Here is a 14,328-nt window from a genome sequence, read left to right on the forward strand (position 1 = left end):
ACAGAGGCACATATTTTGTTTATATAAATACAAGCATATTTGTAAGAGATGCATGAGTGTTTACTTAGCCATATATGCATGTGTGCATACATACATATACAGCAACAAGGGGAGAGAAAAGAAATAACTAGGATTTCATGACAGATTCTGAACAGAAGTTAGCTGGATGCAGAAGAGGGGAAAGGCAATAAGCATTTCTATAGCGCCTAATATGTGAAACACATGGAAAAAATGGAAAACCTTTGAAAGAAAACCATTTCTTTAATTTAAAGAACATAAATACATCATAAAAGACAACTGAAATTTATATAGCACTTCAAAGTTGACAAAGTATTTTACATGTGTGATCTCATTTGATTCTCACAACAACATGCAGGTATACTTCAGCCACTAACTGATTCTCTCCCTTTTACAAGTCAGTAGAAAAATAATACTAAGAGAGTTTAAGTAATTTGCCTATGGGGTAAGGAGGAGGACAAAAGCATTTCTTACGCACCTTCTGTGGGTCAAGCACTATGCTTAGTGCTTTACAAATATTATCTCATTTGATCATACTATGGGCATACAGCACAATGAGACAGGATCTGAATCCAAGGGTTCCTGAATTCCTGCAAATTGAGAAAAGTATAGTCCTTGGAGTCTGGAATATGGGCTCAACTGGTGCCTTTAGCATTTACTATAGGCAGCTCTGTGTGAGCCTTAGTTTTTTCATTTGTAAAATGAAGAGTGTTGTGCTTAATGACTGTCCGTTCCACCTCTGTCTTTAATTCTAGAAATCCAAGTCCAGGGCACTATCCAATAAACTATGTGGTGTCTTAAATGTAAAGAGTTTTGTTTTGTCTTGCAGGTCAACTAGAATTTTTTAAGTGGCTACCATGTGCCAGGGGGCAGGTAGGTGGCTCAAAGGATAGAGTGCTGGGCCTGGAGCCAGGAAGACTCATCTTAATGAGTTCAAATCTGGCTTCTGACACTTATGAGCTGTGTGACCCTGGGCAAGTCACTTAACCCTGTTTGTTTCAGTTCCTCCTCTGTAAAATAAAGTGGAGAATGACATAGCAAGGCACTCCATTATCTTTGCCAAGAAAACCCCAAATGGGATCACAAAGAGTCAGATGTGATTGAAATGACTGAGTGACAACAACTATGTGCCAGGCTAAGTACCAGGGATTCAGAGAAAGTCAAAGACAGGGCGAGACAATATGCAAAGCAAGATATATACGGTATGAATTGGAGATAATCTCAGAATGAAGTAGCACCAAAGGGAGCCAGGATAAGCTTCTTAAAGGAGAGGGGATTTTAAGTTGAAATTTTAAATTGAAGGAGTCAGGTAGCCAAAATAAGGAGGAAGAGAATTCCAGGCATAAGAAGAGCTGAGCAGATGGCATTCAATCAAAAAGCCTACCACTGGTTGAAGCCTTCTTTCATCCCAAATCATCTTTCTTTTTCCCATTTAGCTCCTTAACACCTTTCTTCCCCTTTTTATTCTCCACCTACATACTACAATTTCAGACTTTGACTCTTAGGAAGAACAAGCCAACAGTTGACTTTTCCCTTGGTCCTCCTAGAGACAGATGGAAAACCTGCTCATGAATTAATTGTTCATCTGTAAGAGTTCTCCATCAATTAACTCTTTTTCTTCCTACTAAAAGTCACCTTAAAAACCCATTGCCATGTTTAGGATTCATCTATTGAGAGAGAGAGAGAGAGAGAATAGCAATACTCTAATTTAAAAAATTGTCATTAGTAAAAATTCTAATTTAGAATCCTCACATCCATCTGTAAAGAGAGAAGGAAAGCAGCTTCTATATTCTCTGAAGTACTGTAGGCAGCTGAAAGGTGACATGAATTATTATGTCCAATTAAGGATACAGTGGAATGGTAGAATGGAAACATTAGTCCTTGCTACCAAGAGAAGAACTGCAACATTTTAAAAGCTCATTTTATACTTTGTGTCATTTTCCCCTACTAGAAGTTATCTTCTGTAAAAATTCCTCTGTAAAAACATAAATCCAGGTAAGCATAATCACATGCATGCTCTAAAATTCTATAATCTCTCAATTTAAAAATGAAAAATCTATGAAGAGAGAAAGAGAGAGACATCTAAGAGTTTGTTGGATAATAAAGTAATTAGGATAATATGATATTATAGTAATTATGATAATATTTAATTCAGTAAACATTAAATAATCCTCAGTGACTCCAAGAGATAAATAACATAATAAATATCATTCCCACTTTACAGGCATGGAACAGAAGTTACTTATGCAGGACACTGCCCTTCCCTCTCCCCAGGAGAGTAGAATTGCTTGACTTTAGAATAGTTTACAGAAAGAGAGCATAAGTTCTCTTTCCCTATAAAATCTTTAAGAATTAAATACTCTGTATCCCAAAAAAAGTTAAAGAGAGAGGGAAGGCTTTATTTTTTGCAAAAATATCCATAATATAGCTTTTTAGATTAATCCCCCCAAAATGGAAGCAAAGAGAATGTCCATTGATTGGAATATATGAACCAACTGTGGCATATAAATTCAATAAATAGCTCTGTGAATTGAGAAATGACAAATATAAATAACTCAGAGAAATACATGAAGATTTGTCAGAACCAATCCAGAGTAAAATAAGTAGACTGAAAAGGAAAACAACAACAATGACTATAACATGTCAATGAAAAAGCACAGTAAAAAGAAAAGGAACTCTGGATAGTAGTAATAATCAATCTTGGTCTCAGAAAACAAACAGTAAAGCACCTCCCTCTTCTTGTCAGAACAGTAAGAAATTGTATGGAGAGAATGTTGGTGGAGTACCTGTATCTAAGAATGTAAAAACAAAACACATCACTAAAATTTGAGAGAGAGAGAGAGAGAGAGAGAGAGAGAGAGAGAGAGAGAGAGAGAGAGAGAGGGAGAGAGAGAAAATTAGATCCTCTTCTGTCTAAAGCAGTCTAGAGAACAGTATCTGAGGCTATGATTCTAAAATTCAGTCTGTGCTCAGAATTTGAGATTATTATTTGTTTGGTTTTCTCCCATTAAAATCTATAATGAAATGCCCATAATCAGCCTATGAGAATTTCTATCCCTATTTTATCCTCTCTCTTTTACATCACCCGCCACTGGTGGCCTATATCGCTGCTAGTCAAGGAGCTTTGCTGAATGACTTCAGGTATTTAACTGCTGGAGGATGGTAACTCATGAGCCAGTACTAGGCCCTTGCATTGCATTTCAGGTGGACTTTTTGGCATGGTGTTAAAAGGGAGGAAGGTATTTTCATGAAGGAAGGAAGGAAGGAAGGAAGGAACGAAGGAACGAAGGAACGAAGGAACGAAGGAACGAAGGAACGAAGGAACGAAGGAAAGGTTTAATTGTCCTTAAACAACTGGACAAGCATAAAGCCTAGGACAAGTGCATGTGGCAATGGGTAGAGTTGGATCACTAAGTCTAAATTTAAAGTAGCCAGCAGTAAACTGGAGGTTATAGAATATCATGGATCCAATTTCTATTGTAACATCTTTAGGATCTCTGACCAAGAAGGTCAAGCTTGGCTTGACTCATCTCTTCCTCTGGAACCACCTGCCACCCATAAAGTTGTTTCAGCTAAAGTTACAGTTTCATGAATTATTAAGTTGGAGGAACGACCGTATTTTCTTCTTTTCTTCTTTCCTTCCACTTAGCTCCAATGGGTGATTGTGGTGTCAGAGTAAGTCAATCAATAAGCATTGTAATGAGGGAGACAACGTGCAAACAAATATGAACACACAAGCTATATGGAGAAAATGGAAGGTAATCTCAGAGGGAAGGTATTTGCATTGGGGTGGGAGGAGAGGACCAGGAAAGGTCTCCAGCAAAAGGCTAGATTTGAAACAAAAGATACTCCAACAGATGGAGGTGAGGAAAGAATGAATTATAGTCAAGGGGGACAGCCAGTGAAAATGAATAGAGTTGGGAGATGAGGTGTTTGTGGGAAGAATAGGAAAAAAAGAGGCTGCTGTTCCTGGATTGTGTAATATGTGAAGTTGAGTAAAGTATGAGACTAGAAAGAATAGAAAAGGCAGGTTTGTGCAGGATTCAAGAATATTTCATATTTGATCTTGGATTTAATAAGGAATCACTGGAGTTTATGCAGGGGACGGAGTGACATGTTTAGACCTGTAGTTTAGGAAAATCGCTTTGGCAGGTGATTGGACAAAGTTAGTCTGGGGTTATATAGGAGAAGGGAATACACTTTTACTAAGCACTGTCTACATGGTGGGCATTGTGCAAAGAGCTTTACAAATACTATCTCATTTGATTCTAACAACAACCCTGGGAGTTAGGTGCTATTAGGATACTAATTTTATAATTTAGGAAACTGAGGCAGATAGAGGGTAAGCTACCTGCCAAGGTCACAAAACTAATAAGTGTCTGAGGTTAGATTTGAACTCAAGCCTTTCTGACTCCAGGCCTAGAGCTCTATCCACTATGCCCCCTAGATACTTGACAGGAATATCAATGAAAGTTTGAGGTAGAGTGCAGACCTTGTGCAAATCATCCTAGCTTTCTGATTACCTTTTCTTAAAATATTGTTCAGAGGTAAGTCAACTGCAAGTAAGTGCTGAAAATGCCAACTCTAACACCTATAGCAGTTACAAGTCTTGCAGGCATATAGCAATGGCAGGTTACCATATGTGTGCATGTATACGTTTATATGCATAAAATATGTATAAGCAAATGTCAAGGGTATTTAGATATATTAGCTTGCCTACATTACAGATATTTTATTAAATTACAGTCTACATTTAGAAACCTAACTAGTAATTAAATTACAACGTATGTTACAATGTTGCATAAATTAACATAGCAATGAGCAGCGTTTGGTTTTGCAGTTTAGCACTACTTTCAGTGAAGATCTTTTTAACAAAAATTATTATTTTGAAAGAATCACCAAGTGTTACTGCTGTAGAGAACTATGGACACCTTGGCTCTGTCACTTACTAAAGTCACTTTCTCAGTTTCTTTATTTGTATTATTTATTTGTATTTATTAAGGTCTCAATTTCCTTATTCGTATAATGAAAAGATCAAATTCAATCCAATAGCCATTTATTATCTATTGGCACCTACTATGTGCCAGGAATTGTGCCCTAAGAATACATCAATAAAAATTTTATAATTCCTTTCCTCAAAGAGCTTATATTCTACTGAGGTGGTTGTTCTAAATAATCTCTATAGTCTTTTATTGTTCTAACATCCTGATATTCTGTTACCTAGCTAGATCAACCTCATCCTTATTTCACAGGTGAGGAAACTAAGGTACAGAAAGGAGGAGTGACTTGCCTGAGATCAAATAAACCTGGGGACAGAATCATGACTAAAATATATGTTTCCTAACTCCCATTCCAATCAGCAGTGAGTGGAAGTTTGCAGTCAGAGGCTCAATGAAAAAGGTAAGGAAAAACTTCCTAACAAGTAATACTATTCCAAAGGAGAATAGGCTGGCTTAGTAGGTAACAACTCACCGATTCTCCCTAACTGGAGCTCTTCAAGAAAATATGAGATGATTATTTCTCAAGAATATGGTAGAGGTGATTCTTGTTCAGATATGGATTTGACTACATGGCCAATGAAGTCCCTTCCAACTCAGAAGTTCTGTAATTCTATGGTCTTTCTGCTAAAGGAGAAAGAGGAGAGGGAGAAGGAGGAGGAGGAGAAGGAGGAGGAGGAGGAGGAGGAGGAGAAGGAGAAGAAGAAGGAGGAGGAGGAGAAGAAGGAGGAGGAGGAAGAGAGAGAGAGAGAGAAGGGAGGAGGAAGAGGAATGATTAGAAGAGAAGAAATATTAATTATATCTAGTTTATATAGCATTTGAAGTTTGCAAAGTGCTTTACGTGTGCTTTCTCGTTTGATCCTGACAACAAACATGGGAATTAGGTGTTATTATCATTTCAATTTCACAGATGAGGAAACCGACATTAAGAGAGGTTAAATGGTTTGCCCAGAGTAACACAGCTAATAAAGGTGTAAGACAGTATTTGAACACAGATCTGCTTGACTCCAGGTCCAGCACTTTGTGCACTTCACCACACTACACTGCCAGTCTGCAGATAGAAAAGCTGAAGAGTAGAAAGGTAGCTCAGATCATGAGTGCCCAACAGATCATTATAGATGTGGTACAGGAAAAGACAATACTATAGCTCAGAACAGGCATTGGTATCCCAGGTTTCAACAGCTCTTTGTTCTCTCACCGCTCTGCATTTATTTCCTGGATACAGTCACATAAAACATTCATCATCCATTTGCCAAAAACAGACACACCAACACACACAAACCCACATGAAAATTTGGTGGCCAGATGAAGACCAAGGACTGATTAAAAAGTGGGGGGGGGAGTGGAGAGGGAGAGAAGAAGAGTAAAAGGAGAGCAAAGGACCACACAGTCAGGAGACAATTGCAGCTGGTCTAAGAGCTCTGCCAAGCCTAAGGATGTGAAGCTCACAGGACACTATTAACTTGAATCCATCTCTAGAGACTGAGACATTCCTACAAGCTAATCGTATTCCACATGTGAAGTATCATGTGCCTAACTCCTTTTGAATATGAACTCCTATAAGAACAGCTAGTATTTGTATAGTACATTGTTTTGCAAAGCACTTTATATAGGTTATCTTATATGATCCTAACAACTCTAGGAGGTAGGAGCTATTATTATCTCCATTTTACAGATAAGGAAACTGAAGTTAAGTGATTTGCCCAGCTTCATCCAGCTAGAAAGTATCTGGGGCAAAATTCAAACTCAAATCTTCTTCATTCTGAATCCAACCTTCTAAAGCATTTTATAGAATTGTGCAGTAATATGGCTCATTCTAGTGATGACATCCATACCTTTAAAAGATTTAACAATGCACTGGTCCTGGAATATTTCCTCTCCACCAGTGCAAATCATCCCATAATTCAGGACCAGCCTCAAGACCCAATCACTCCATAAAGCCCTCCTAGCTAGTCCAGCTCATAATGATGTCTCCCTTCTCTGAATTCCTTCAGTGTCTGTATTTTGAACCACATAATCAAGCACTTGTGTATAATGTCCTGTATTATCATTTAATTGATATATCTTCCTTGCAAGATTTTGAACTCATCAAAGATGGAGTCTCTGTTTCACTCTTCTTTCAGACTTCCCATAGTGCCTAGCATAATGCTAGGCATACCAGTAAGTACTCATTGAATGATGCTGTGACTAACTAATTTTACAAAGCTGTTTTCAGCCCCTTCATTTTCATCATTCCTCCTTGGACATTGAGCTGTATTCTGTATTGTTCCATACATGCTGGAAGGTATCACACAGAATATGGCACTCTTATAGTTCACAAGGGGAGAATCTTCAAGTAAAGAATCCAAAGGAATGCTTTCTGATAATTTTAACACAGGCTGAATCATAGAAACATAGGATTTCAGGACTCCAAAGGACTTTGAGATACTTTAGACCAACCCCCTGCCTCCAGAAGCATGATTATCCTTGGAAAGAAGATTCCTGGAAAACATGCATATTTTATATAGTCACAAAAGTATTGCAAGCACTTACATCTATATAAAAGAACAACCAAAGCATTGAGAAGTTCTTCCAAGATTAACTTTGTGCCCAGAGAAGTTTTTTGTTGTTAAAGTTCTTGTCATTGACCAACTTGACAAAACTTAATGAAGGCTGCTTACCTGCAGAGTTTGAAGTCACAGAGCTCTGTACTCTTAATTACTGCATTTCCATTTTCCAATATCAGATTAAAAGTATTTTTCAAATCAAAAGAATACCTACAACAATAAAATTACAAGTCCTTTGAAATATAATTGTCTTAAAATTAGCAGAAACATAAGGACAGCTAGGTGGTACGTAGAGGGAGCTCTGGCCTTGGAGTTAGGAGGACCTGAATTCAAATGTAGCTTCAGACACTTGAAACTTACTAGCTGTGTGACCCTGGGCAAGTCACTTAATCCTGATTGCATCATCAAAAAAAAAAGTAGCATAAATAATGGAAAGTGGATTTTTTTTTCATTATTTAATTTAATCAGTTCTGTACTGCAAGCCCTACCCAGTTTTATTTTTTAACAACAAACCTGAAGGCAGATCCATAGTACTGATACAGCTAAGTTTTCCACTCAGTATAAGAAAAGTAGTCTCAGTCAGTTAGCCAGTTAGTCAATAAGCATTGATTAATTGCTTACTATGTGTCAGGCACTGTGCTAAGTGTTGGATATACTAAAACAGACCTCAAAAATCCTGACCTCAAAAAGTTAACGTTCTAATGGAGGAAAACAACACATAAAAGGAAGCTAAAAAGGTGAGGAGGAAAGAGGGCCACAGAAATTATCCTGTCAGTGACATCCTATAAGGTGTTTGTAAAAATCCAGAATGAGGCTTTATAAATAACATTTAATAAATGTTTATTTTTTCTATTATCATATTCCTGTAGTGCAAAGATACAAGACATTGTGTATCCTTTGACCCAGTAATACCACTACTAGATCTGTACCCCAAAGAGATCAAAAAAAAGGAAAAGGACCTAAAATGTATGAAAATATTTATAGCAGCTCTTTTTGTGGTGGCAAAGGATTGAAAATTGAGGAAATGCCCATCAAGTGAGGAATGGCTAAACAAACTGTGGTATATGATTGTGATGAAATAATATTGTGCTATTAAAAATGACAAGCAGGATGCTTTCAGGAAAACCTGGGAAGACCTATATGAACTGACATGAAGTGAAGTGAGCAGAACCAGGAGAACATCATACACAGTAATAGCAATATCATAGAATGATTAATAGTGAGTGACTTAGCTATTCTCAGCAATGGTCCAAAACAATTCTGAAGGAATTATGATGACAGATGCTATCTACCTCCAGGGAAAGTACTGATGGAGTCTGAATGAAGATCAAAATATACTCTTTTAACTTTATTTTTGGGGCTTTTTTTTGGGTCTGTTTTGCAACATACCTAATATGGAAATGTGTTTTATATGACTGTACATGCATAATCTCTATCAAATTGTTTGCCTTCTCAAGGAAGGGAGAGAGGAAAGAGAGAGGGAGAGAATTTTTGGAACTCAAAATTTTAAAAAACAAATGTTAAAAATTGCTTTTGTATGTAATTGGGGAAAAATATATAAAACTTCAACAAAATGGGGGGGAAAGAATAGGCCTTGAAAGCAGGAAAAGTAAGTGATTTCTCAAATGGCATGATTTGGTGAATCATTGCCCAGATGATTTGGTGAGTATTGCCCAGAACCACATACAAAAATCTCTCCTCTCCCACTTACCCTAATGCTTGAAATTCCACCCTTAAAGATACATTGCTTTGACGTATGGAGTCTTTTTTGCAATATGTAGTCTTTTGAATCATGTAGAGCCCCCTAATAAAAATTAGAATGCTTCTTTGTAGAGTAGCAGGAATTTAAGATTAGTTAATAGCAATTGAGAGAAAAGTCTTAGGAATATAGAATGAGAAAGACATATGGGGAAGTAAGAAGAAAGAGCGGAGACACTCTAGTATAAAAGAAAAAGCTATACATTTGAAGTCAGAGGATGTAGATCTCTTCACCGATACATACTATGAGTGACCGTAAGTGAGTCACCAATCTCTTTGTGCCTCAGTTCTCTCATCTATAAAATGAGGAAGTTAGAAGAAGTAAGCCCTATAGTCTCTTCTAACTCTTAATCTGTGAATCTATGGTGCCAAGAATGGACATTAAATGCAACCACAACGATGGAAAGAACTATTAAAAAAAAACTGCAGGATTTAGATTTTGATCAATGCCTTATACCATGTATCACAATAAGCTCCAAGTGACCACTTGATCTAAATATTAAAGGTCACATCTTTTAAAAATTAGAAAGTAGAGGATATCATGCACAACTATGTCTAGGATGATAATTCCTAACTAAACAAGGCATAAAAGTGATTATAAAAAAATAAAATAGACAATTTTGATGGCATAAAATTTAAAAGCTTTTTGGATAAAAAAAAATCTATGTAGCTAGAATATAAAGAAAAGTGATTGATTGGGGGAAATCTCTGTAGTATATATCTATGATACAGGTCTGATATTCAAGACACACAAGGAATTGAAATACATACATAGAACCAGAACCATCATTCCCCGATAGTTTAGTTGTTAAAGGGTATAAATGGACATTTTTCAAAAGAAGAAATACAAACTTTTAATAACTATATAAACAAATTATTTAAATTACAAATAAGGATATTTAAAGTAAAACAAGTCTGCGATTGTATTTCACACTCATCAGATAGGCAAAGATGATAAAAGATGAAAATGGTCAATTTTTTATGGGCTACGAGAAGACAGACATATTAATGTCCTATTGGTGCAACTGTGAATTAGTCTAACCATTATTGAGAACAATCTGTAATTATACCATATAAGTGTTGTGTCACTTTGACTTCATGACAACATGACTAAGCATATTCCCAAAGGAAGCAAAAATAGATGAAAAGTCTCTTGTACAAAAAAAATACATATTTATAGCAGTATTTTTGTAGTAGCAAGAACTGACATGGAAGTCAGTGTCCATTGATGGGCAAATGTCTGAACAAATATGGTATATGAATATAATGAAATATTATCACTCTCTAAGAAATTATGAATGCAGAAATTTCATGGAAACTCAAGAAAATTCATCTGAAATAATTCCAAATACAGGAAGCAGAATTCAGAGAATAATTCATACAATGACACCAATAATATAAAATAAAAATATTTTTAGACTTCAAAACTCTTAGCAACTCAGTGACTGGTCATCTCTCTTATACACCCCCTTTACTTTTCTCATGAAGCCATGGTGCAGTCCCACATCATCTAAGGCCTGGACAATAGCCTTCCTTCCAATGGGTCTTCCTGCCTCAAAATTCTCCTTACTCCAATCTATTCTCCACATATCTGCCAAAGTGATCTTCCTAATGGAAGCCTTCTCCTTCCCATCTTAATTCTAGTGCTTTCTCTCTGTTAATTATTTCTTACTTATCCTGTATATTTCCTATTTATCCTCTATATAACTTGCTTTTTAACGTATTTTGCTACATGATGTCTCCCTCATTAGATCGTAAGCTCCTTGAGGTCATGAATTGTCTCTTGTCTCTTTTTGTATTCCTAGCACTTAGCAGAGTGACTGGCACATAGCAGGCACTTAATAAATGTTGCTTGACTGATCCTAAAGTCCAGATCTGACCAACCTCTCTCCTCTAATAAATTCTAGTGGCTCCCTAATATGTCCAGGATCAACTACAAAATGATTTTTTTTACATCTAAAAACTCACAACACAGTCTCTTTCTACCTTTCCAATCCTTTTCTATTTCTCTCCCATCCATGTATTCTATAATCCAGTAATGTTGACCTACTTGCTATTCTCTGAACACAATAATCCTCCATCTACCAACCCCAAGCCTTTTCAGTGACTGACTCTCATACCTGGAATGCTTTCCTTCCTCATCTTTACTGCTAGGCTCCTCTGACTTCCTTCCAGACTGAACTCAAATTCAAACCTCTTTAGAAAGGCTCCTTCCGAGTCCACTATACTGCTGGTGCCTCCTATCTAAGGTAACCTTCCATTTACACTATGTATATCTTATATGTATATAGTTGTTTGCATGGCATGTGGTAAGTTCTTAATTAACACTTATTAACTGACAGACTAACATTTTATATGCTTGGTATTTATTCACTTTTGTACTATTGTTCTCTCCCAGTATAATGTGGATCCCTTAAAGTCAAGCACTGTTTTCACTTTTGTCTTTTCATCCCTTTGCAAAGTAGGTGCTTAACAAATGTTTGTTGATTTAATTGAATTGATTACCACTCATACTGTGCTAGTGATCATTGCTAATGTGCATTAGCATACTTACCTTCTCCATGTGTCTCTCCTTGTCCCTTTGAGCTTGCTACAACTTTGATGCTCCAGAGGTGGTGATCCTCTAAAATTCATAACTAGATGGTATCATTGGAAAATGTTGGTATTAAAAATGTTTATGTATATGTGTTTGTTTTCTGCTGGACCTGATGGTACATACTTATAATCCCTACTACCAGGGAGACTAAGTCTGGCAGATCACCTGAGCTCAGGAGTTCTTAGCTGTAATAGGGCTAAACTGATGGGGTATCAGTACAAATTCTGGCATTAATTTGGGGAGTCCCAGAAGTAGGGGAGCCACCAGCCCAAGGAGGAATAAACTGATCTAGATCAGAAGCAGTGCCAGTCAAAGCTTCCATGCTGATCAGTTACAAAATAAAGTCTGTGAGTGTCCATTGAACTTCCAGACTGAATGAAGTAGGGAAAAGCAGTCTGAAAAAACCAAGGTGAGTTGGAGATGTGTCAAAGAATATTTTGAAATTATTGAATAATGAGAGAAAATTTCCCAAATTCAATTCATAGATTGTCCTCATCCTATTCATTTACAGGCCAACTTCACTTTATATAGGCAATGTATATTTTCCTAGGTGAACGTATGTACTGGGGTGCAAAGTCAATTGAATATCCATACAAGCACATATCAGAGTCTGGGCAATAGACATTCTCCTTCCATTTTCTTGTTCTTGCTTGAATTGTTAGCTCTGTTTCTTGAAAGTCCTCCTCGAGGGAGTCCTGTAGTATTTCAGTGCTTGATTCTGTCCACATAATGTCATCCACAAACTAGAGTATCCGAAAGACTTCACTGTCAGAAATTAAACTTACCTTCAGAAAAGCACTTGACATGTTGTCAAAGTATTGTAAATAATCATTGTAGCTGCCATCATGTAGTAAACTGTATGATTTTGGTTAACGCTTTGAGTATCTTAAAATCATCTTAATTTTAGTATCTTAAAAGTATATTAATTAGTTCATTACTAACGGTGTCATACTGTCAAGTTAATAAACAGGGAAAACTTCATGCCATTATCCACGCAAGCTACAAAGATAATTCTGACATTTAACACTCAGGAGAAAGTCTGTTGTATCGAGGGAAAATACTTCAAGAACACAGTGCATCAAGAATATGGCGTTACAAATAGTGTCAAGCTCTGATAAAAGTGACTAAGCTTAATGTCAGAGGAGAGTCAAAACATTAGGGGACAATCAATATAATTGTTGTGTTACAGTATAAGGAGCATTGAACTGAGAGTCACAAGACCTTGCTTCTTCTTCTGGTTCTACATACCAAACGCTTCATGATCTCTGACTTCAGTTTGCTCATCTGTAAAATGAGGAAGTTAAACTAAATAATCTATAAATTTCCTGGGTGTGCTCTCATTCAGTGAGCTTTGTGAGTCGGATACATAGCATAGAAGAGAATGTATTACTATTTCTACTATCCATATGAAAGGATTGGCCCTTTATAGAAATCATCAGCCTATAGATCATCCTTCTTTGTGTTTGGCCAGCTAGCCAGAATATGTAAAGAATCTTTGGGTATGGAAATCTTGTTTTATTCTATTGCTGCTTGTTCAAAAGTAACTTTCTTCGCCATCAAAGACTTCACTTTCAAAACTGTTGCCATATACATAGACATTGATCACTGTTGTTAATGTTATCTTTGAGTGGTTGTTGGTCCTTCATTGTTGAAAAGGACCATGACATTGGGGAGGTGATGTCATGACTAGCAAATGAATTGGATTTGTGCAAGCGAGGTCTGTGCAAGGACAGGAAAAAAAAATCTATATGAGCTTATATTGATGTGATGATGTGGCTTAATAGAGGCACTAAACCTAATGTCAAAGGTTAAAAAGGAATGGAAAGATATAGAGCTCTTTGGGGTTATGGCAAAAAATAAGACAAAGTCTCGGGCTGCCTTGATCACATATACACAATGGCACCCAAACCCAATAACTTCCATTCTATTTTGGAAACTTTTGAATTTCAACTAAACTAAAAACACTCTTTTTTGCTGTCTGTTCTCCTTGTGTTCTTAAAACAAACTTAATCTCATGTAAAAATAAACCTGTGGATGGGTGGTGGGGCATATTTGCCTGATTTTAATAAAAAAATCTGTCATCATAAAACCCATGAAAATTAAGAATGGAGCTCACCATACACATCTTTTGAGTTCCAGGGACCACACAAAGCAAGCAAGTGTTCTTCTGATGGTTTGCATTATGTCTCCAGAGCCATATGTGAAGTGTTTCCCACACTTACAGCACCTCCATAAGTCATCTTTCCATTTATTTGTATGGTATTTTTCTATTTGCAGGATATCCATGTTTGTGTCATCATCCACCTTCCATACCATTTATTCAGAGATGTCTTAGAGGATAAACTGGCCCACGTGTATTTTCCTCTTTCTCATATTATTTGCATGTGTGTAGTATATAAAATTCACAATAGTA

General features: G+C 36.6%; 1 long non-coding RNA gene across 1 annotated transcript in view; it reads left to right on the plus strand.

Annotated features, from left to right (window-relative positions):
- The window catches only part of LOC110193584 (uncharacterized), a 42,490-nt gene that overhangs the window by 12,507 nt on the left and 15,655 nt on the right, over positions 1-14,328 (plus strand). Inside the window, exon 2 of the long non-coding RNA XR_002320494.1 lies at positions 5,271-5,418. This is a non-coding gene — a long non-coding RNA (uncharacterized LOC110193584). The remainder of the gene's footprint in view (positions 1-5,270; positions 5,419-14,328) is intronic.

The sequence above is a fragment of the Phascolarctos cinereus genome, unplaced genomic scaffold (genome assembly GCF_003287225.1).
Source record: "Phascolarctos cinereus isolate Bilbo 61053 unplaced genomic scaffold, phaCin_HiC Scaffold_4;HRSCAF=312, whole genome shotgun sequence".
Taxonomy (NCBI): Eukaryota; Metazoa; Chordata; class Mammalia; order Diprotodontia; family Phascolarctidae; genus Phascolarctos; species Phascolarctos cinereus.